The following is a 24802-nucleotide window of genomic DNA, read 5'->3' as shown; positions in this document are numbered from 1 at the left end:
AGACAGATTAAAAAAACACACACGTTTAAACAAAGAATGAAATATTAGCAGTTGAAGGAAACAAAAAGCACAACAGTCATAGCTGCCCCTTTGGACAGGGAATTTATAGTCTAACAAAGCAGATAAGCTCCTAAAATTAATTAGATTAAATTCGATGACTATCATTTCAGCCACTTTTCCTACAGAGTAGGATGGACTTTAGTTAGAAACCTCCCTAAGATAACTTCATTTGTTGGTGAGACCTGATGTTAGTAATGTGATAATTTGTAAGTCATGTTGAATCACTTTCTGCTCCAGAGACATTTAACTTTAGGGATGACTTGATTGTTGTTGAAAGTTTTGTTTTTAAACCAGTTTTAGTAATTACCTACTTTTCTGGGTACTTTTTGTGGTTAGACTTGGATGTGATAATTTGCTTTCTCTAACATGTTCCTTTCCAGGTAGCTGCGCTATTTATACCTTAAAGATAGCAACATTTCATGAGAGATGAAAATTTTTTTTTAATCTATGTGTGTGTGTATACGTACATGCATATAGCTGTAAACGTCCTCATTGTCACTGCATAACGAGAGCTTTAAAATTACTGCTAGAAGAAGCAGGAACAGTGGTAATGAATCCTGAAGATGATTCAGTACTCATTCAGTGTTTAATGTGTTCCAGGACACACATTTTGTGTACTGAGGATACAACCTTGAAACAAAACAGGCAAATCTTTATCTTCATTAAGCTTATACTGTAATTAGGGATGGGGTGAGGAGCCAGACAATAAATATGCATAAATGTTAAGTATGTTAGATGGTGGTTAGATGCTCTGGAAGAAAATATAAATGTATTCACATTTTTGCTTTATCCATGTTAGATGCTCTGGAAGAAAATTAAGGGGAAGGGAGTATGTTTTTGCTCACTGTATACAAATTTTTCTTTTTGATAATTTTGTCCTAGATGAGTTATAAAAAGAAAGTATAGTCTTAAAATTGTTTTAAAGGTCCTGTCTGCCTTTGGAAACTATATTAGTTGGCATTCATCTATTTATTCAGCAAAAATTTTTGTTTTTTTAGATGGAGTTTTGGTCTTGTCACCCAGGCTGGAGTGCAGTGGTACAATCTCGGCTCACTGCAACCTCTGCCTCCCCAGTTCAAGCAACTCTCCTGCCTCAGCCTCCCGAGTAGCTGGGATTATAGGTGCACACCATCACGCCTGGCTAATTTTTCTATTTTTAGTGGAGACAGTGTTTCACCATGTTGGCCAGACTGGCCTCGAACTCCTGACCTCTGGTGATCTGCCCGCCTCGGTCTCCCAAAGTGCTGGCGTTATAGGCATGAGGCACCATGCACAGCCTATCCAGCAAATATTTAAAGCATTCTCAGAAAGTATATTGCTAATACCTTTTACTAGGTACTATATTAAACAAAAAAGATAAAAGACATGTTTTCTACCCTTGAGTTTAAAATCAGATTGGGAAAATATTTTTTAAAATAATATGGTAACTGTAAGAGGGTCATTTATCCTTTTTATTAAATGAATGTAAGTGTAACAAAGCATTTTAAAAGCTTTGATGTTAGGTGACAAAACATTTCAATACTCAACTGGGATCACTTGGTAGGGTTATAATACTGACCCCTGCAAGGCGGTATTTTCTCTAGAGAATATAATATCCTTCTTTGAAGGAAAAAAAAAAAAAAAAGAATCTACATTATAATGCACTGTTTCCTGCTGAGTGTAATTTAGCAAACCTACCAAGTTTTCATCAACCATCTTTGAATTGGCTTGTGTTTTATCTTTTAGTTTATGTAACAGTAAGATATAGTACACTGTATAAAGTTTACTTTTTTCAAAACTTGAAATGTTGGATTTGGAATAGTTAAGATTTGAGAAGCATGCTCTGTGATTTTCTTGATTCAGGTGTTTGCTTAGCAGTGTGAGGGCCTGGCATGTAAATAAAAGTTCAGTGTCTCATTTACAGTCCAGTCTCTTCTTGACCACTTTTGTTAAAACAAAGGTGGTAATCATTGTGGATTCAGAGGATCCAGAAATATGTTTCAGCTATGTTAGGTTTCGTGGTGTCTTTCATTCACCAAATGTTCAAATCACCCTGAATTTCAGCAGTTACTAGTCACATAGGCACTTAGGGGTGGTTTGATTTGAAATCAATCACTTTTTTTCTTTTCTTTCTTCTTAAATACTACAGAAAATATCTTAATTCAGAGATTTTAGTTATCTCAAAATACCTTGAACTTTAGTGGCTTAGAATGATTTGTTAAGCAAAATAAAACAAAAAATGCTGCAGAATAAAGTGTTCATACCTTTTACTGTCAGTCACTAATATTTACTTAGAATTTTCTGGTATGTCAATATATTGCAGCTATTTTTTGAGGAATTATGACTTGACCAAGGTCAGACGTGTGTTAATTGAGCTTCCCCAGATTTGTCCTGATGGCCACAAACAAGCCTGTGGGAAGACAGCAGCAGCTTAATTTACCACCCACCTTACTGAATCATAAAAATCTAGAGCTAGATGGAACCCATAAAAAGACTGTAGCTTTGTGAGCATTCCAGCTTGGTCTGTGCTTCACTTGCAGAAAAGGACACTGAGTGGGAATTCCAGGGATCACCCGGGAGGTCTTCAGTTCTTTTACATTCATTACAGCTTCAGTGTTACTACCATCCTTCCCTGTCCTGTACCCCAGTCTCTGTACCTAACAACAAACCGTGATAAGTAAAAAGTCCTTGAAAATCATTGAAATTACAGTTTTTTTTTCCTTCTAAGGCTAGGCTTTAAACCCTAAAGAATAGGGCTATGCTTTATAAAATTTATTTTGTAGAGTAATTAGATCATTTTAGATTTTAACAAATACAGAATTTAAATAATGGGTTTTAAAAATTTATGTTGGGCCAGGTGAGGTGGCTCATGCCTTTAATCCGCTTTGGGAGGCCAAGGCAGCAGATCACCTGAAGTCAGGAGTTCCAAGACCAGCCTGGCCAGCATGACAAAACCTTTTCTGTACTAAAAATACAAAAATGAATTGGACGTGGTGGCAGGCACCTGTAATCCCAGTTACTCGGGAGGCTGAGGCAGGAGAACCTCTTGAATCTGGGAGGTGGAGGTTGCAGTGAGCTGAGATTGCACCATTTCACTCTAGCCTGGGCAACAAGAGCAACACTCCGCTCTGTCTCAAAAACAAAATTATATCAGTATAATAAAAGGTACAATGCTGTATTTTTTAGACAAGTTTATTTAAGTTGTCTATGTTCTCAGAAATACCATCGTCTAGATGGAGGCAAGATAGCACTGGGTACAGTCTGTTTCTTACAATATAAGAATATACTGGAAAGCTTGTTAATAGATTCCAACGCCTGTTTCCCTGGGATTTTAATGTCATTTGGGGTACCTCATACTTTTTACCCAGCGTTCACACCCTCCGTTATTCTGAAACCCCTTGAGTTTTCAACAGCCCATACTTTGGTCATAGTTTTCTGTTTCTAGCTTATTCATTTGTTATCTTTGTGGCCTTGAGAAAAATTACGTAAGTCCTGTTACTTGATTTCTGTATCTATAAAATGGAGATTATTTTTATCTACCTCATAAGAGTATTATGGAGGTGAATTATGTGATTGGAACATAAATTATCACTGAGTAATTGATAGCTGCTGCCATTGTTGTCCTCATCTTTATCATACCACCACCACCACTTCCGTTATCATCATATCATCATCCATCTTAGCGACAAGACGGATGCACAAAATGGCTAACAATGTCAAGCAGCAGGTGTCTATGCCATTCCTATGCCGTAGACACTGTCTGGGAGTTTAGAGATGCTCAAAATTTGGGCTGCAGTGGCCTGAGATGTTCATACAGGGAAATGGTACTTGAATTAGACTTTGAAAAATGAAAGGATTTAGCCATGTAAAGACAAAGTTGGAAGGAGAAGACTATTACTTGAAACACAGAATTATTTCAAAATGACTTATTTTTGACTTTTAAATTTTTACTAATGAATTACCTCAACTGTCTTCTGTTTATGTTAAATAAAATAATTGGCATGGTTCAGCTAGGATCTCAAGTGTATTCAAGAAAATCCAATGTTCATGAAAATGTGCACTGTAATATGTTGTGAAGGTCACCAATTTATATTCACTCTTATTAATGAAAACATTATGTTATGACTTCAGAGGCTTTTGGATACCACTGTGCTTCTAGCTCTATGATTATAAAACTGAAACGATTTTATAGGTTAAATATAATCAAAGCTGTGTAACTGATAAAAATACAGATTAAGAGCATAATATTACATGCCACCTGATGTTTACTTGAATGCAGGTTTCTGTTCATAGCAAACATTTTGTACTGTCTTCTTAGAAACAAATTGTTTAATTTTGGCTTACCTATTCTGCTGTGGATGGTGTGATGACTCAATTCTTCCACCATTTCCTCCTGTTTGAAATGCTATAAAACTTTGTAGCTTCATTTGGTGTGAATGCATCATTCTTTTCCTCTGTCTGTCTCTCTCTCTCTGTCTCACTCACTCACTCACTCACTCACTCTTTTTGGTTTGTGTTCTTTTCTCATTAGCCTGTGAGTGGGAACTATACATACATATACAGGTATTGAGATTATATGATGTTACTCAGTTATGAGATATTTTGATGAACACAAATAAGCATTAATTTTAAGCTTAAGTATTTTCTAGAGCCCAAATTTGAGAAGCACTGATTATTTGCATGGTAGATATGAAGGGACCATAGCACTTAGCTCAGAGCGAGTGTTCTGCTGAATGAGGTTGAAAATGCCTGGCTTTTCTAACCTAGCTGTAGAGATTACGTGGTGTCACTTTCACCCCACTCCTTCGTTTAAGCAACCATAAATCCTGTTTTTCAATGGAAGGAAATAATAGGCCCTACCTCTCAATGGAAGAGTGTCAGAACATTTGGTGTCTTGTTTTAAAACTGCCATATTATTTTAAGTAGCATATGAATCCTACGTCCATTGACCTTCCATCATGTATTGTCTTCACTGCATTTAATATGGGTTTGAATAATTTTGTATAAGTAAAATTATTACTCTCTGCTTCTCTCAACTAAAATGAAAGTTTTATGAAAAACTGTTCACTGCCAAATTTTAAGCCCCTAGAATAATGCCTAAGATATCCATTCACTTGCTGAATGGATAAATATGTGAATTAAAATTTAGCCACATAACCAGTTTGCATCAGTGCTGAGACTATCGTAGTACCCTATTATATGTTATGAGGGGTCTCATAAAAATTTTCATATTAATATGTAATATAAATGGTAAATTCAGCATTTCATTTCACTGAATCTGTATCTTTGTTCATAATGTGTTTACTAAAATGAAATCAGGTGCATTTGAAATTCAGTTCTATTCTCAATATAATACATCTGCCTTAATGATTTGTCATCCAACAATAATCATCCAGATTATGTTACTGCAAAACTAGTGTGAAGTGCTGTAATTTTGTTTTTGTGAATCAATGAGTCTACTCTGCCTGGGACAGTGGTTGGACTGGATGTGTATCATCTAATATCAAAACTCAGTAGCAAAAAAAACAGTTTATTTTATTATGCCTATGGACTCTGTCGGTCAGAACTTAGGACAGGGCACAGTAGGGACCAATAGTTTTTGCTCCAAGATGTCTGAGGGCTCCACTGGAAAGACTCCAAGACTGGAGTCTTTGAATCAGGCTTGGGCCTCATTGCCTCTGGAGGTGTTTTTATTCACATAGCTGGTGGCTGATGCTGGCTTTTGGCTGGGATGTCAGCTGAGACAGTTGACCAGAGGAACCACATGTGGCCACTCCATGTGGACTTGGTTTCCTCACAGCAGGGAGGTTACACTCCAAAAGTGATCTTGCTGGGTCAGGTTGTGGAGACCGTCGGTTTCTTACTCTCTGGACTTGGAGACTAACGTTACAGTCACTTTGGCCGTATTTGGTTTGTTGAGGCAGTTACCAAGAGCCACCCAGATCCAGGGCATGGGATATTGATCCTACCACTTGATAGGAAGAGTGATAGTGTCACATTGTAAGAAAAGGCCTGTAATATGGGATATATTGTGAGCTGTCTTTGGAAAATACTGTTTGTCAGACTGGGTGAACTGTGGCCCCAGGACCTGTCTGCCTATATCTAGAGGCCTCACATTAGTTACTGTGGTCCTCGAGCCCATTAAGACCAGTTTCCGAGCAGAGCCAAGAATTACAGTACCAGCCTGGTCTATCGTCATGCTAGATTTAGCTCTTCTTCAGGCACAGGCAGTTTTAGATTGTTAGGAATTCCTGTTTCTACTCTTACTTAGATGGAGCCTTTACATTAAGAGTCCGACAGGTAGAAGAAAACTCAGTGTTGGAGTTTTAGGCAGTGTTGACTGGCAGGGAAAATGTTACAAGACAAAGTACTATGTTTTGTGGATACAGCTTGGAAATTTTAAAGGCAGGTCTGCTCACATATTTAAAAAAGAGGCAGAGATGTAGGAAGAAGGAGAAAACAAACTGGGGGAATTGGTTCTCATTTTGTTGAATAGTGCTATAGGCTTTTACTAGTTGGGAATAATTGTGCCCGTTCACTCATGTTCCTTCTATTGAATGATCAAGTATTCCTCTCTTTATGCCTGGTGTTATCAGTGGTAAATCAAACTAACAATTTTCAAATATTACTAGTTTTAAATTTTTCCTAAGAAGAGAATTGCAACTGTGCAGCAAGTGATGTTAATTCCCTCCAGTTAGTCTGTTCCCTCCCTCCCTCCCTGCCTCTCTCCTTCCCTTCCTTCTTTCCTTCACCTCGCTTTGTCACCCAGGCTGGAGTTCAGTGGCATGATCTCGGCTCACTGCAACCTCTGCCTCCTGGGTTCAAGCACTCCTCCAGTCTCAGCCTCCCGAGTAACTGGGATTACAGGTGTGCACACCACCATGCCCAACTGTTTTCTGTTTTTAGTAGAGACAGGGTTTCACCATGTTGGCCAGGCTGGTCTCAAACTGCTGACCTCAAGAGATCCACCCACCTTGGCCTCCCAAAGTGCTGGGATTACAGGTGTGAACCACTGCGCTGGCCTGTTTTTTCCCTTTCTTTTTACCTTGTAGCTCAGGATTAGCATATAAGTGAAATTGCAAGGGGGAAAAAAAAGGCAAGCAGAAAGAGAAAAAAAATCAAATTTCCCTGTGGAAATAGCATACTTAGTTTTAGTATAGGACATTTACTTTAAATGCTATGTTTTGGGGTATCCTAAAATGATATTTTAAAAGAGATTTTGTGCTTTAGACTTAGAGAATAGTATTCCAATAGAGTTGCTGCAAAAATGACAAACTAATCCTCTGCCCAATAATTTGAGTACCTGTTGCAGGTTCCAGAGATGTGCCAGTAAAATAATGTGGTAGTAATTAATTTGGTTCTGATATTTTTTCTTTTTCTTTCTTTCTTTTTTTTTTTTGAGATGTGGTCTCACTCTGCCACCCAGGTTGGAATGCAGTGGTGTGATCTTGGCTCATGGCAGCCTTTTAGGCTCAAGTGATCCTTCCATCTCAGCCTCCTGAGTAGCTGAAACTACAGGCATGTGCCACCACTCCTGGCTAATTTTTTATTTTTATTTTTAGTAGAGGTGAGGTTTTGCCATGTCACCTAGGCTGGTCTTGAACTCCTGAGCTCAAGCGATCTGTCTGTCTCGAGCTCCCAAAGTGCTGGGATTACAGGTGTGAGCCACCGTGCCCAGCCTTGTTATTGATACTTGTAAAATGTGTTTGTAATGGGATTTTGAATGATACACACACACACACACACACACACACACACACACACGCGCTCACGTGCGCGCGCACGTGTGCATAAAGGTTCTTTTTTAACCAGAACCTAAAACCTAGAGTTTCACTGTAGCATCTGTTAAAATTGACAGTTGTGTACATTGTGCTCAACATAATGCAGAGTTTATTTGATGAGGATTTGTGAGGAAAGTACCTTTAGTATCAGTTGTACACAGTGTTGTGACAGAGCTATGAATTTTTTCCTGTTTTGCAGAGAGAAGTAAGTATGCTTCTTATGCTGGTTAATGGAAGTTGCCTTTCCAATTTGCTGTGCAACCTGGTGAACAGTTTGCATGCTGAATCTTTATATAGCCTTTCCTCTGTTTAGTATTATAATATGTGCTTAGCTGGCACATACAATATGGATTATGTTTGATTATTTTGTGTATAATTTCCATAAATAAACAATCTCCTTTCCTTATCATTCCTCCCTTTCCTCCAAAATAAGCGTTAGAATCGAACGAGTGGAACTTTAGACTGTTCTTCTCCAGTAGTTCTCAATAGAAGTGATTTTTTTTTTCTTCCCAGAGGACATTTGGCAATGGTTAGAGCCAGTTTTTGGTTGTTATAACTTCCAATTGCAAAGCCTGAAAACCAAGCCCACAATGTATACTTTTTAAATATACATGCATTTTTCTAAGTTAACCTGCTTAGAAAACTTCAATAAAACATATATTGTTCAGAGGTTTTTCACGTGTTTAAGTGAAAAAGTCACTTTGAAAGTAAGATATACTTGTTTCTTTCTGTTTATTTTTCTATTAGTTTTTAGCTTGCCCAGTAAGTTTTTTGTTTTTTGTTTTTTAATGGTTTAGATACTTGTAGAGAGCTTGTATTGCGCAATAATCCACATATATTCAACACCTACAGACTGTTAGAGGACTGCATGCATCTACTTACTGAATGCCGGTATTGCTTGCATTGTCTGTTGTAGAACTTCTGTAGTCACTAAATTATCAGTCCCCATACAGTACATCACAGGAAGTTGGCAGATACAATGATCCATCTGTTATCACACCCATCAAGTGCATTGGCTCAGAGGGAAAAGGCTGCAGATTGGAGCTCAGTGTGTGAGAGAAGTGAGATTCCAAGATGCTTATCATTCTTTCCAGAAAGTCCTTTCTGGCCTTTTGACAAGCCTGACTTGCTCATTTCTAAAACAGCCTTTCAGTTTATGGTATCGTTACCTTTTCATTAATATTTTTGGAAAAACTGGACAGGTTATCAGAGATACTTACTTTTCTGAGAATGAGGTTTTAGAGTATCAGCTTATCTTTCCCCCTCCTGGCGGGTGGCTGTGGGGAATTCTTGGTCAGATTGTCATAGAAAATGAGCAGTGGAAAATTGAAACTGCACAATCTGGAGAGTTTTATTTTTAAAATAGTTGTTCTTAACCTGAACCAAAGTAAAGCAAGAATAAAACATTTTTATGTTATTCCAGTGTGGCCAAGAATTTTTTTTCTTAAGTATGATCACTTTCAAAGAAGGAGAGTGTGATTTTCATAGTTAATAAAAAATGTTTAGGGAGTTTTTTTGTGAGTTTAAGAAACCTATGAGTTTCCTGGAAAGTGATGCATGTTTATGTTATGAAGGGTCTCTTCTAGAGTTTCTGTGATCTTTTAGACAAAAGCATTGATACTGTTCTTTGGCACTTTGAAGTTTTGGTGATTACCCTGGAGGTAAATGGGTATGTGCTGATCATTTCTCTCTCTCTCTCTCTCTCTCTCTCTCTCTCTCTCTCTCTCTGTCTTTTTGAGACAGAGTCTTGCTCTGTTGCCCAGGCTCTAATGCAGTGGTGTGATCTTGGCTTACTGCAACCTCCACCTCCCAGTTTCAAGCGATTCTCCTCCCTCAGCCTTCCAAGTAGCTGGGACTACAGGCGTGCCTGGCTAATTCTGGTAATTTTATTAGAGATGCAGTTTCACCATGTTGGTCAGGCTGGTTTCGAACTCCTGACCTGGTGATCCACCCACCTCGGCCTCCCAAAGTGCTGGGATTACAGGCGTGAGCCACCGCACCCATCCTGTGCTGATCATTTCTATCTTGTGAATAGTCTTATTTATACAGAGTTGCTCCCTTGGCAAGGCATGATGTCTGGTTTGGGTAGGCAAAAATCCACTTCCAAATTGCTGTCTGTGTATTATATGTCTTTGATTTAATTTAGGGTTCACCTCCAAAAGGGCAAAATGGCTAGAGAAAATATAAACAGGACAGTGTATGACTAATTGAAAGTTAAAAAGAACCTTGCTTTTTCCAGACTGAGGGATACAAAATGAATGTGACTAGTGAATAGTTGTCTAGCTGATTTAAAAGATCCATTGTATTTCAGTTTCTTCTCTCTTCACCTTCATTTTAATAACTCTTCTGAAAATGGGATTTTCACTAATCTGCCTCAGAGTATAATATTTGAGTTATCCTCAAATAGATGAAATAAATACTTTCACTGTTTTCGGTTAAATTGAGAATTTACAATGGATGTATATATGTCTAAGTTATACTGTATGTATGTATGTATGTATGTATGTATGTATGTATAGACAGAGTCTCACTCTGTTGCCTAGGCTGGAGTGCAGTGGTACAGTCTTGGCTCACTGCATCCTCCGCCTCCCAGGTTCATGCAGTTCACCTGCCTCAGCCTCCCCAGTAGCTGGGACTCCAGGCGCATGCCGCCACACCTGGCTAATTTTTGTAATTTTAGTGGAGATGGGTTTCCACCATGTTGGCCAGGCTGGTCTTGAACACCTGACCTCCTGTTCCGCCTGCCTCGGCCTCCAAAGTGCCGTGATTAAAGGCATGAGCCACCACGCCTGGCCTTAAGTTATACCATATGAAAACAATTCTGTTTTAAAAATTGGTGAGAAAGAATCAACAAAAATTTAGTGTATGAATAAGCCAGAGATACTTGAGAATAATTATGTAGAAGCTGATTTTTCAGGAAGAAGAAAATATGAAATTGCTAAAACTTCCATAAAAGTGCTTCTACACCATTTTTCCACTTTTTTTTTTTTTTTTTTAAATTATGATTCCCCTCATTCCCCAAGGGAAAGATTCCTGGACCTTTGTAGATGTCGCTTATGATAAGTACTACAGGGACCTTAGCTCGTAGTACCTAATAGAATGGAACATGGAACACATATGTCCTATTCTTGTTTACATGCACTTACATCAACATGTAAATATGAATTTAATTTAATATCACTCCATAATTGTGTAACTTTGTTATTTCAGATATGATGACCACGACTGATAGGACGTTGTTAAATTCATAGTGATTAAGAGCGGTCATCTATAATAATAGCTTATAGAGTTGATAAGTAGAATGAATTATGCATAGGAAAGTGAATGAAGAGTTAACAATGCTATTTCTAGATGTTTCTTATTGGGATAGAAGTTCTATAATTTAAAATTGCCCAATTTTAAAACATTAAACTCTTAGGAGACCCACTTCATGACAGTAACTACTTTAAATTGTGAGTTTATTGAAGTACTTTAATTTATTTTTTCTCTCTCTTTTTTTTTCCCCTCAAGAACATTCTTCATTGGTCGCTCTAATCTTGCTAATTATCAAGGGTTCAAGTAAGAGCTTTAAATCGTCAGTAGGAAGAAAAGCTAAGCCTTTTATAAAAGTGTCTTTTCCGCTATTTTGCATAGTATAAACATACTTAGAATTGTATTAGGTTGCATTTTGTTCCACTTTGAATGTTTTTCTCAGGGTCACAATGTTTTTCTCTGTGGAGGGTTCTTTGCAGTATAGTAAGCACACATGGATTGACATTGCCCTTGTTCATACAGTGCTGACATTCTTTTTGGTGGGTGAGAAGACGAAGTAATAAATGAGTAATTTCTTAACAGTTGTCTGCTATAAGCAGTAGATGAGAAAGTGACTGACTGGGACAGGTCTACTTTTACATAAGAGGGTCAGGTAGGGAATGCCCCTTGGAGGAGACAGCCACATACAGGAAGAGGAAGGGCAGAGGTTTTGAGCTTACTTTGTTGGAAAAAAGAAGGCCAGTGCTGTTGAAACAGGTACACAGAGGGAGGTGAAAGAGGTAGATAGAGGTGAGATAAAGGTAGAATATTGTAAGCCATGATAAGGAGCTTATTAAATAGATTGTTAATTCTATGAGAAGCCATTAAAATAAGGTTTTAAGTGGAAGGATGCTACCATGTGACGTAGGGTTTGAAAAGATTACTTTGGCTCTCATGGAGAATGGACTTAAGGTGCCTTGAGTGAAAGCAGGGAGACTAGTTTAAAAAGCTTTGCTTCTTGATGAAGCTGGATTATAAAACAAATGTTAGTATATCTTCTGTTCAAACAGCATCTGTTTTATGTTTGCTGCGTTTCTTCTTAGGTTATTTTCTTAATTACCTGGACTGCTGAGTCATTCTGAGTGGGAAATACTGCCTTTGAATATGTGTATATTTTAGTTAGAGTATTAACTGTTATTAACTGCTTAATGGACTACATAGGGCTACTTTTATTTAAAATTTAGTGTAAAAAGTTTGGGTAAAGATTTATAATAATTATAACTTTTGTTTATTCTATTACAGATATCTAAACACACATCTTAAAAGCTGAGATGATGGTATATATACAGTTGACCTTTTAACCTCATATTATCTCATGTGTATTTTTTGTTTTTGAGCCGTAGTTCCAAAAAAGTTTTAAAATTGTGAATTATAACAAACAGAAAATTGCATACAAAATAAGTGAATTATTATATAACAGATATATACCTCCCAAGAAATATTACAGGCAACCAAAAATCTTTATGATAGTTCCATCAATATGAAAACTGTCTTTCAAAGTGGTAAAATAACATTTTATTGTTATACTTTATAATAGCTGGTATTTAAACTATGGAAGGAATAATTAATGTAATCAGACACCAGTTGACAAAGTATTGACAGCCTGTGTTTCAAAACATAAATTGTAAGTTAATTATTTGGAAACTACATTTTTTTTAAAACCTATGAAAAATCTATTCTGAATGGTGGATAGATTCTAGGGCCTGCCTATCAAAAGGTTACTTGCTCTGTAATGCTTAACTTTAGTGTTGGTTTTGGTCTTGGGTTTTGTAACTAGAAGGGGTAGATTGATTAGGACTTCACTTTATAAACATTTAAAATCCTCAGAATCTGTCTGGGAGGGCTTTCCCACATTCTAGTGCAGCTGGTTAGAATTACGCAATTTGACCTGGAAAGAATCTCAAAGAAAGTGTAGATAACTACAAAAGAAGCAACAGAGCCACCAAAGTGTTAGCATTGCCCAATGGCCCAGGCTTTTTGGGTTTTTGGTTTGATTTATTCTTTCAGCTTTTCCGGTAATTTGCAAATTATATACTCTTTGCAAACTCTTTATTTATAATATCTTTTCAAGTGAACTTTCTGTAGAACTTCATAAATTATAATGGCAAAAACTACATACAACTGGATAAAACTGCAGCTGTACTGGTTGAGTTTGGAGATGGAAAGGGCCAGAGTGATTTACTGGGGCTCTTCTACAGGACTCTAGTACTCCAGGGACCACAGGAAGAAACCATTGCCCCTGTGTTACGGGAGCTGCCCAGCCCTGCCCTACTTCACACTGTGCCTATCCAAAACTGCTGTGTCACTTAACTTTTCAATCAAAATGCCATTCTAGCCAAATTTTGAAAGAACATAGAATTGAACTCATTCACATCACTGTGACTGTGTAAATAACTGATCTTCATTTCCTAAAGTACTTGCAGTTTTCATATTGACTCAATGCCAAGAAATCTTGCAGTGTTGAAACACCTACATTAAGTAAAAATATTGGCAGTGTTGGTGTATTTCAGTCATTTGCAAATTTTTTGCTTATGAGTGGAAACCTCTTGACTTATTAAGTTTTGAATAATGACAACTTTTTCTTGGATATGTTTTAATAAAAGTTTTGAGAAATTTTTATTGCTTTCCAATAGGTTGTTTTTGCATTCAAAAACAAATTAATTTTGAAGACACGAGGAGAGAATTATACATTCTGTCTTTTAAAACTTGAGAATAATAATATTGGAGTCTATTAAGAGCCAAATGAGGGTAGTGGAAATTCATATGGAAACCATAGTTGTTTATGAAAGAAAAATGTTCTAATAACTAAGAATACATTTAAACTGAATTTTTTTTGTTTTCCTTTCAGTGTTATCCAATGAAATTTTTTTTAAATAAAAATTTTTAATGTGTGGTGACATGTTTTATATTAATGATTAATTTTGTCTTTTTCAAAAAGAAGACAGGGAAAATATGTAGAAGTAATTTGATTAGTTTTGGGGGAGTCATGTCCAGTATAGAAAACCAAAAGAAGAGAGAAAGACATGGGTTGATCACTGGCAGTGGAGATAGATGTTATCTTCTGTAAAAAGACTCATTGATTCCAGATGATGAAAATTTTAAGCTTTTGTCATTCTAAAATTGTGTGGGACACACAGAACTTCTCAAAGTACACTGTGTTAAGTGCACATTAGAGTGCAGTGGTCCATTTATAGACACGCTAGAGTTAGGCTACACATTTTCTAGTTTCTAAGCTGCTGTGGTAGCACAGGTCAGAAAACTCTAAAATCTTACTTTTTAAAATTGCTCAAGCATTTGCCGTTTTACAAAATTTGTTTGTTGTATGTACAGAACCGTTTGTATCGATTGATTGATTGACTGATTGATTGATAGATTGAGATAGGATCACACTGTAGTGCCCAGGCTGGCCTTGATTTCCGGGCTCATGTGTCCTGCCGCCTCAGCATCCTGAATAGCTGGGAATATGGGCTCCTAACACATTGCCTGGCTACATAATTATTTTTCAAAAGCTATTACAGGTTCCACAGTTTTGTGAACCAAACCAAACTTTTTCTATTATTTGCTTATTTTTGTTTCTTTTCTGTCTTAACAAATTTTCACAAGTGTAAATTGTTTCATTTTGTAGCACATTCGTAATGTAAGACTCAATAGTGTTATGGAAAGTTTTAAAAAGAGATTATTTTATCGTTGCTTAATTATACAGAATCTGCTAACTTTGAAAAAGTATTTTCCAATATTTTGGTTTAAGTATGATATTTCAATTCATGACAATTTTTTTTTTCTGCGAAATACCAAATTCTCTGTAAACTACAACCCAGCAACACACATGTGTAAACCAACAAAAGATTGCATATGTGTATGTGGAAAGGTGGTTCACTTTTTGAAATTCCTTAAGAAAATTGACTTTATATGCTGTCAGTATAATGTGGCTTATGACTTTTTTTTCTAATTTAAATTAGGGCTTTTTAAAAAAAATTATAGACCAAATAGGGTTTCAGCATAAATTAGGGCTTTTATAGTTACAGTTCAAACCTTCACCAGGTGCAGCAGTTGCTGCGTGTTAAGTGAAATGATAGACTGATCTAATTATTCTGTATTTTTGTTTTTAATCAAAATTACATTTTAAAAGCTGTGTTACAGTAGAAAGCAGATTTTCTTCTGTCTTGGAGTAGCATTTTATATAAAGGAAAACAAATTATTTGTAGTAAAACTGGATAACAAAGCAAAGAGAACAAATTATTTTGTAGTAAGATAATGGAAGAAAAGGATACTACTGTTGAATTTTCTTGTCCTGTGGTGAAAGAAGTGGAAAGAAGGTAGATCAATAATAATTACAGTTTCAGTGACAAAAATATTTTGTAGTTTCTGCCTGCAAAGAATTGGATTTATAGAATGAATTCCCTTAAGGGTGACTTCTGTAATATTTGACATTTTGTCAAGCCGAAATAAAAGCCAGAGTACCCATCAGGTCTCAAGGAGATGGCACTGAGTTTAGTCTAAAGAAACCTTTGTGTACCAAGTCTTCACAGTAGTCAGCTCCCTTGTTTCTCTCTCTGTCTCTCTCTCTCTGCAGATGTTATTTTTGCTACATTTGCTATTTTAACCTGTCAGTTAAAAAATAATTACTATGTCAGTATGGCTGGCGGCTCATATAGGAAAAATATGCTGTCTCTTAATCAAAGGTGATTACAGTTTTTCCCTGTCTATAAATGTGCTTGTTGTGTAACGAGAATGCATTAGTCTCAGCCTGATGTACGAAATGAAAGGCAGTAAGAAGCAGCACCATTGTTATCACTCCAGGCGTGTCTAATGAATCGTGTTTCCATGTTCTCTCGGTCACGCCGTAGAGTGCCCTCAGCCAGGGCTAAGCCTCCTGTAAAATGCTCTTTAAGATTATTGTAGCAAGAACAGAAATGCTGGATGACTAGGGGTGGGGAGAGAATGCCAACGAGACAGCTGCATTTCAAACAGTTACAGCTGCAAGGATTACTCACAGTAATAGCAGTGACAGACAACTGTTTGAGCTTTAGTGTAAAAGGCAATTTGGGGACTTGCCCTGTCAGGATTTTAGTAGCAAGATTGTGTGTGCACGTGTGTGTGTGTGTGTGTGTGTGTGTATGTGTGTGTGTGTGTTTGATTCAAATCAGTTTGTGTCTGAAGAATGGAAGGAAATATTTTAAATTTTTACTGCTCAATTGTGCCAATGTTGAAATCAATAGTTGCCATTTTTATTAATATCATTGTCCTGGAGGAAGTTTTTTAAATGTTTGTAGCATTGATGAATTTAAATATATATATTCTAACTGAATCACATGCTGCTTTTCTGTCTCAAAATTTGTCTTGTGATGATTCCTGTTTTAAAAATGTTGGTCTTCCTTGTAATTTCTGACTTACAGTCTTGTTTAATATAGTAGCCTTATTTTAAAAATTTATTTTAAAATGTAAGCTTATTAAAGTAATGCCTGTCATGAAATCTGAAAAATACTCAAAGAAGTAAAAGAGAAAATAAGCATTATTCTAGCAAAGATAATTGTTAATTTTAATCCTTCTAGACCCTTGTTTATGCATTCTAGAGCATATTAAGAGCATAGTTTTAAAGATTAAAAATGGTAATCATTTTTTATAATGTTTGAAATAAGTAGCAAATGAGGACAAATTTGGTTTTGAGAAGTCAATAACAGCCACTGTGCAATATTTTTTTTTCAGTGTTTTCTGTAGCAGTTGTCTTTTGAAGGCCTTGTACAGTTTATTTAGAAATTTAGTTTTATGGTTTCCTTCAATTTAAAGTTTGCTGACTTTACAGGGAGTCTTGTGATCCATTGAAATGCTAACTTGGGTCTGGTCTCAACTGCTTCATTGCTGTGTAGAAACTGTCATTAAAATTCCGGTTATCCTGCAGTTGACAGAGAACCCATGCTGATTCCTTAGGAAGATATTATCCTGTTAAAATGTTGAATCGCAATTGTGCTTTTATTTGCTAGATATTATCAATATTTGTAATTACTTAAGTTTGCAAATAGGTTGAAATAAATGGAATGTTTTGGTATTTATCTTCTACCTATGATTCTTACTTGTTTGATGAATTGACATCGGGAAGATTACAATCCATTTTCAACATAGATTTGTTAAGTGATACACTGAATGTTTTATACTCATGAGCAATTCAAGAAATCAGAACTCTAAATAGGATGAAGTTGATATAAGTAATAAGTCTATTAGTTATTAATGATTTCAAATATAGATTCTATGAGGCATCTGATGGCAGCATAACTTTATCAATCAGTGGTGTTGTAAGTCATTGGATTTTTTTATGGGTGAAGTGCTATATTTCAGAATCAATGTAGCATTGTGCTCCTTTGTTACTTAATTTCTTTGGTAAGTCAGTTTTGAGAAGGCAGATATTTCAAAAATATTTATCTTGGTATTCCTTTATTTGTTGCAATTAGATTAAATGGATACATATTTTCTTGTTGTAATATTTGGTTAGTGTAGTTTTTAGTAAGTAGATTTAATAATTTCAGAAGATTTTTTTTTAACACTACAGTGCATTTTATATGTTTAAGGTAGAAATTGAAAACAAAGGCAGGGGGCAAATGATAAATCCTGGATTCAGAGCTGTGCTGTCTTTAGCAGTTAGTGGCTGAAATCTAACTGTGAAACAGTGTCCTTGTTTCATGTGCCTTCCTTTACTTGTATTGCTGAAGTTTTGAGCAAAATTTGATTTTCAGCAATTTTAATGGCTGAATAAGGAGTGCCATCCCTGAAAGTGCCCCTCCCCCACCTCCAGTATTTGCAGTGGCCAATGCCGATGCTGAACTCAATGTTCTGGATAATAGGTTTCATTAGTTTTGATGCCTGAGGTAAAAAAGCAGTAGGTGGGAGTAAGAAGTGTTTTTGATGTCTAGACCGTTCATTTCAGCTGTTGCTGCAATATGATACATTAAAAGGAAATATGTATCATAGCTCAGAGGAAATATGTATTCTTTGAAAGCAATTCTACTTTTAAACTGTGTAAGGCCGGGTGACCTGAATTCTAAAAGCATAAGCTTGAATTTCTTCTAGGTTTTCACAATCTTTATGCTCCTCCCTACCCTGTTCCATTCTCCCTCCTCCCATTTTTTTCCCCTTCAAGTAAAGTATGTCAGTTTCATTTATGGAATTGGAAGGGATATCTTTCCAAGATCTCTGCTGGGAAACACAAAATCATTGAAGTATATGCTGCTTTGATATTTTGCCATATTGACTTTTTTCCCCCTGAACCTTTTATATGTGTTTTCTTTCAAATAAACTTATTAATTCTGCAAGGAGCCATGTTTTGTGAAGTTGAAAGAACTTACATTACAATTGGTGAGGATTTTGAAAAATTATTTGGGCACTAAGCAATAATTACTGCTATCTAAAAATTTTCCTTTATAAACACTGTCTTTTCTGTTAAAAATGTTTATATAGTACTTTTGCAGTTTAAATATTTGATTATGAGGATAACTATAGTAAAAGAGGTTGAATAACAGCAATTTAAACATATTCTGATGGTAGCTTTTATTATTTAAGTGAGATAACTTTTGTGCCAAAATAGTTTTTCTTTGTAAATAAGCAGCTGTAGTAGTACTTAGTTTTAGTTTTCAATCTGGCTGTAATAGACAAAATAACAGCAGGAGAATGTTTTAATTTAGAAATTTCTTGTTTTGATTGACTGTTGCCACTCATTTATTTTACATACATTTTCAATCTCTTGGTTCTTTCTCTTTCGAGACCAACAAAATTTTAGGAAAATTCTCCCATTATACATAATTAGACTTATAAACATAGTTTATAAAGACAATCTTATTGCTACTTTATATTCTTAAGGTATCATAAACATTTAAGTTGAAACTGGAAAAACCAAAGGAATTAGAAAGGCTTTTTTTCATGCTTTTTATTTTTTTCTTTTGGAATGGAGACAGCATGCCATGGAGAGATTGTAGGTTTCATAAAGATACGGACTTCTTATAGACTTTTTGGCAGCTGTTTTTCTTCTCTGTCCACCTTGAAAGGGAGAATGCATTTCATTTGTAGAAATGTAGGCTGACTGCTCTGTTCCTCTGCATATATTTTCCCCTGAAGAAAATCTTTCCCTGTGTGTGTGTGGGGCGGGGAGGGGAGAGAAAGAAGAATGAGAGAGAGAAATTATTTAAAAAAGCTAAAATGTGGTTTTGTCTGACTTAGCCTTTGAAAGATTTACATGTAACTAGAACACATTAATTTTGGGTCCAAATTTTGGAACCAAAGGCAAATTTAACTTCACTGTTAAGATTGCCTTTCTAGCCATTGCTAAGAATAAAACAATGGTTAAAGAAGGGTTGAGCGAGTGGATTTGCTTAATACTAAGTGTTGTGTAGTGGAAAGAGCATGGGTGTCAGGGTCAGAACATTTGGATTTGAATCCCATCTGTACCACTAATCCTCTTAAGTACATGTGAGGAAATTTTAGATTGGTGCTAATTTCAGTGAAATTTTGAAATATACATAGTTAAGTTAACTCTGTGCATGTTTATGAATGTCCAAGAAGTTCTAGTCACAGCAGCTATGAAAATAAATTGCTTCCCCTTGAGGAATTAGTTAATGGATTAATATATTTTATTATTCATAACAGTAGGTATAAAAACATTTGATCCCTTTATGCTGCTGACTATAGCTCAGTTTGACTGCATTTCTTAAGACTTGGTAGTTATGTGACTTTGGACAAGTATATGTGTGTGTGTGTGTGTATTTTTTCTTTCTTTCTTTTTTTGAGAAGAGATCTTTTCTTTCTTGCATAGGCTGCAGTACAGTGGCATGTCATCATAGCTTACTGCATCCTCAAACTCTTTGACTTAAGTAATCCTTTTGCCTCAGCCTCCCAGGAGGCTAGGACTACAGGCCTGTGCTACCACATCCAGCTAATTTTTAAAAAGTTTTTGTAGAGGTGGAGTCTTGCAATCCTACCACTTGGCCTCCCAGAGTGGTAGGATAACAAGTGTAAGGCACAATGCCCAGTCTTCTTAAGATTAAGTGTTAATTTTCTCATCTATAAAATGGAGATTAGAATAAACTGTATTCATCAGAGGTCTTAGCTTCAAAAGAAGAAAAGGATTTGAGTAAAAGAATATTGGGTGTCCACAGAACTATTTGGCACTTTTACAGTCAGCAGTGCAGAAGTAGTTCAATGAATAAGCTACTGCTAGCTACCACCAAGCACTAGATGTTATGTTACCTCTACTGCTTTAGCACCAAAAACTTGATCTTGAAGATTCTGTTTCTAGAGCTGTCAGAAAGATATCTCCATCAACTTTCTTTTTGTCCTTGGATTCAGAGTCAAAGGTGTGGCCAGGAGCATCTGGTAGGGGTTAGGATATATTTCCTTGTTTATACTGTAGGAGAGGATGGAAAAGCGAGAATCAGCATTTTTAGCTTCCATTAGGGAAGATCATATTTGCCCCCAACCAGGACTGTTAATGATACAGGAAATGGACAATTCCCAGTGATAAGAAGCCCAATGCTAAGTGACAAAAGTGAGTGCCAGATGTCTGTTACTCTGTCCCATAGTGGCGTGGTGAGTGGTCTCCCCACCTCCCCATTTATATATGGTGCTTAATTCAAACCTTTGCACATAAAATAAAATAAGATCGATTGTTTTTTGGATAGAAAACCAACCTTAACTATATGTTACTTAATTGTTAATTGAAAATCTAAGACATTTTATGCCTAGTAGCTGTTCTGCAGAGTATTGAAAATAGTTTTTGTCTCTCAGTGGCTTGTGCATATCTGTGTTAGCTTTTTGAGAGCATTCCTAGTTCCCCGCCTGGTGCTTGACACATAACACGGTAAAGAGCTATTGGCTATTTAATGTTGATCAGATTATCTGTTATTAGATTCCAGGCATGCCTTTGCAGATTTAACTTGTTTTGAAATTTTAGAGATTCATTGAAACATGTGTTGCTGTTATATTTCTGGAAACCCTGATCAATGAGGTATTAGATGAGAAAAAAAGGATGGTCTGATTTATATTCTATTAGACAAATACATTTGTTAGTGACAGTAAATTAAAAGGATCAGCAAATTAATGTATTATCCTTAAATTCATAGCCTAAATTGATATTATTTATTAGTGTGGTTATTGGTTTAGGATAATTTTTTATGATAAATTGATTACTCTTAAATCTTTAGTATGTAATGTTTAGTACAATATGTTAAGACATAGGAAATTTAAGTCCAAACACTGTCTACTTTTATAATTACCTCTATTGATTTATATTTAAATTTTGTTAACTTATTATTTATAAATGTGTATTGTTTTCTGAGTTTTAGTATACTTTACTTAGACAAGGGCTTAAGGAGTATGATTTGTTTTGTTTTGTGAGGACCCCAGATTTATAGCCAATTGGTCAGAAGCTTTGGGGGCCTGAACTGGCTGGCTCCTGGCATCTGAAGTGGGGACAGTGGGGTTGAGGACTAAGCCCTCAACCTGTTTGAGGGCTTATATTTTATATTATTTTATATTTCATTTTATATTAACTTAGCGCCTAAACTTTATATTTATTTATATGTTATATATAGAATATAAAGGAACAGATGAGAATGACCATATAATTATTTTTCAAAATAATTTTTAGCAGTTTAAAAATAAAAATATTGTCTGGGTGCATTGACTCATGCCTGTAATCCCAGCACTTTGGGAGTCAGTGGCAGAAGGATCACTTGAGCTCAGGGGTTCAAGAGTAGCCTGGGCAACATGGTGAGACCCCATCTCTACAACATATAAAACATTAACTGGGCAGGGTGGCCTATGCCTATAATTAACTCCCAGCCAGTTGGGAGAGTAAGGTAGGAGGATTGCTGAGCCTGGAAGGTCGAGGCTGCAGTGAGCTGTGATTATGTCATTGTACTCTAGCCTGGATGACAGAGCTAGAGCTTGTCTCAAAAAAAAAAAAAAAAAAAAAAATTTACCTTAAGATGTTTATATTTTGTTACATTTGCATTATATACAGTGTTTGATACGAAGTGAAGAATGTAACTGTGGTACATTGGGCTTTTGGAAGAATTACTTCAGTCTGAATTTCCTTGTTAATTACTCAGACTTTTTTTTTTTTTTTTTTTTTTTAATACTTCATGAATGGAGGTCAATCACATAAATGCCATATCTTTTGGAATAAAAAATGCTTTTTTTATATAAATTTATAGAACGAGTCCTTTTGATTAAATGTTGTTCTCATTTTCAACACTAAGAAAATAAAGACATTAATATTAGCATATTATTGATGCTTAAGTTTAGAAACTTGGATCAATAGTAAAATGAGTTTTCATAAGTTAGAACAGTAAAAGATTGTGAGTGAAGTTTACCATATTTAGTAAATAATTTTTCTACAGGTTTGCACAAATGTGTGCAGGTATGTAACTACCACTATAATCAAGATATAGAGTGGGTCTGTCACCCCTCAAATTTCCTGTGTCCCTTTGGTATCAAACTATCTCACCACCTCCATACCTGGAAACCATTGAGAAGTTTACAGTACCTTAAATTTGCCTTTGCAAGAATGTCACATGAATGAATCATACAGCATATAGTCTTTTGAGTATGGCTTCTTTTTACTTTGCATAATGAGATTAATTCATATTTTTGCTTTTATCAGAAGTTCCTTTTTATTTGTGATTAGTAGCCCATTGTATAGGTATTTCATTGTTTGTCCCGCTGTTGAGAAACATTTGGATGGTTTCCAGTTTTTGGTGTTTACAAATATAATTACTGTAAACATTTGCTATAGTTTTTCATGTGAACATAAATTATTTTACTTGAGTATATACCTAGGAGGATGTAAGGAGGAAACAAACTTTTTTCTCCTACTGTACTCTCATAACACAAAACACTTCTTGACCAAACATTGCAGAGGTGGGGAGAGGGTGTTTCTCCTACACCAAGTAATCAATCAGTTCTGCTGGGGACACCAGCTGGTTTTCCTCTAATTCAGTTCAATTCTGACACTGTCTACCTGGAGATAGCGTCACATCTTAAAGGCTGTGGGCTTAGTCCCATAGAACTGTCCCCACTTTAGATGCTAGGAGCCACTCTAGGCCTCCAAAGCTTCTGACCAATTGGCTATAAATCAGGGGTTATCACAACCCCCTCCTTGGGTTCTGTTAATTTGCCAGAATGGCTCACAGATCTCGGGGGAAACTTCACTATGTTTACTGGTTTATTACAAAGGATACGGAGGACAGCTAAATGTAAGAGACACATAAGGCAAGGCATGTAGGAAGGGACAGGAGCTTCCATGCCTTCTCTTGAGTGTGCCACTGTGGGAAATGGGTTTATAATGTCTGGAAAAATCCACATCTGGACAGTGGATCACTTAGCAAGGCTAGTTTACTTCCTGCAGGAAGGGTGCAACTGGCTGGCAGTCTTGCTGGGAGAGCACACCTGAACAAAGGAGACAGGGAGATTTATAACTTTCATAACCTGATGCAGTCGCCGTTCTGCTGTGTCCAGTTTCCATTGGCTAGACAGGACTTCACATTCTATGCTTGGCCCCATTGGCTAAAAACTTGGAAATTTCCTGAATAGATAAGGGGAAAGAAGACAAGGAAGAAGACAAGGAAGGAGAGGAATCCAGTCAGGAGAAGGTCAGAAGGGTTTCCAAATAAGGAATGGCATGCCCCAGGGTTTGGAGCTTGCCCAGTTCTGTTCAGACATGTTGGAGCGAGTCAAGGTAGCTGATTTAAGACGTAGCTGATTTAGAGAATACATATACATGGTTATATGTTTATGCTAATAGCGGATAATGGCCGTAGAGCAAGAGATTGTAACTCCCTCTTATAATGGAGTCTAAGACACAAACATTGAAGAACTTTCCCATCTTTCGCAGCCACCCTCAAAGAACTTCCATGTGTCCAGTTATTTGGAGGCTCTCAGAACTCAGTCTTTTTGGGTTTTTATTGAAAGCTTCATTATCTAATCATGTAGGCTTGATTCATTAATCCATTGTCCATTGGTGATCAACTCAACCTTTAGCCATTCTCCCTAGAGGTCAGGGTGGATGGGGGTTGGGAAATAGGGGGCTGAGACTGAAAGTTGTAACCCTCTGGTCACATGATTATTTCCCTGCTAATCAGCCCTCATCCTGAGGCTGTCTAGACCACCAGTAATTTCTTTCGCTGTTAGTGTACAAAAGACATTCTTAGCACTCTAGAGATTTCAAGGATTTTAGGAGCTATATGTCAGGAACAGGAGCTATATATCAGGAAAGAGGACCAAATATATGTTTCACAATGTTACAAAGGGATATTGCTGGGCTGTATGGTAACTGTATGTTTAACTTTACAAAATACAGTATTGCCAAGGGCAACTTTTCCAAAGTGGCTGTGCTGTTTCTGCATGCCCACCAGCAGTATATGACAGTTCTGGCTACTCTGTTTTATATGCTAATCAGCACATAGCATTGTCAGTTTTTCTTTTAAGCCATTTTAATGGATAATGATATCTCATTGTGATTTTAAATTACACTTCCTTAATGACTAATGAGGTTTTGAGCACTTTTTCTTATTTGCCATTCATCTAGAGTCTTATTTGGTGAACCGTCTGTTCAAATCTTTTGCCCATTTAAAAAGTTTTTTTTTTTTTTTTTTTTTTTTTTTTTTTTTTTGTAGTTGAGTTTTGAGATTGGGGAAAAAAAAAAAAAA

The 24802-nt window shown here is 36.2% G+C and overlaps 1 protein-coding gene and 1 long non-coding RNA gene across 4 annotated transcripts in view; both read left to right on the top strand.

Moving 5' to 3' along the window:
* MED13L (mediator complex subunit 13L) overlaps window positions 1-24802 on the top strand; it is a 309612-nt gene that overhangs the window by 130919 nt on the left and 153891 nt on the right. The window lies entirely within an intron of this gene.
* On the top strand, window positions 10653-13006 carry LOC116556600. Its single transcript, XR_004271081.1, has 2 exons — window positions 10653-10683; window positions 11829-13006. It is a non-coding gene; the product is annotated as an uncharacterized LOC116556600 (long non-coding RNA).

The sequence above is a fragment of the Sapajus apella genome, unplaced genomic scaffold (assembly GCF_009761245.1).
Source record: "Sapajus apella isolate SASKATOON/1434 unplaced genomic scaffold, GSC_monkey_1.0 scaffold2, whole genome shotgun sequence".
NCBI classification, from domain to species: Eukaryota; Metazoa; Chordata; class Mammalia; order Primates; family Cebidae; genus Sapajus; species Sapajus apella.
This window is presented reverse-complemented; position numbering and strand designations above follow the sequence as displayed.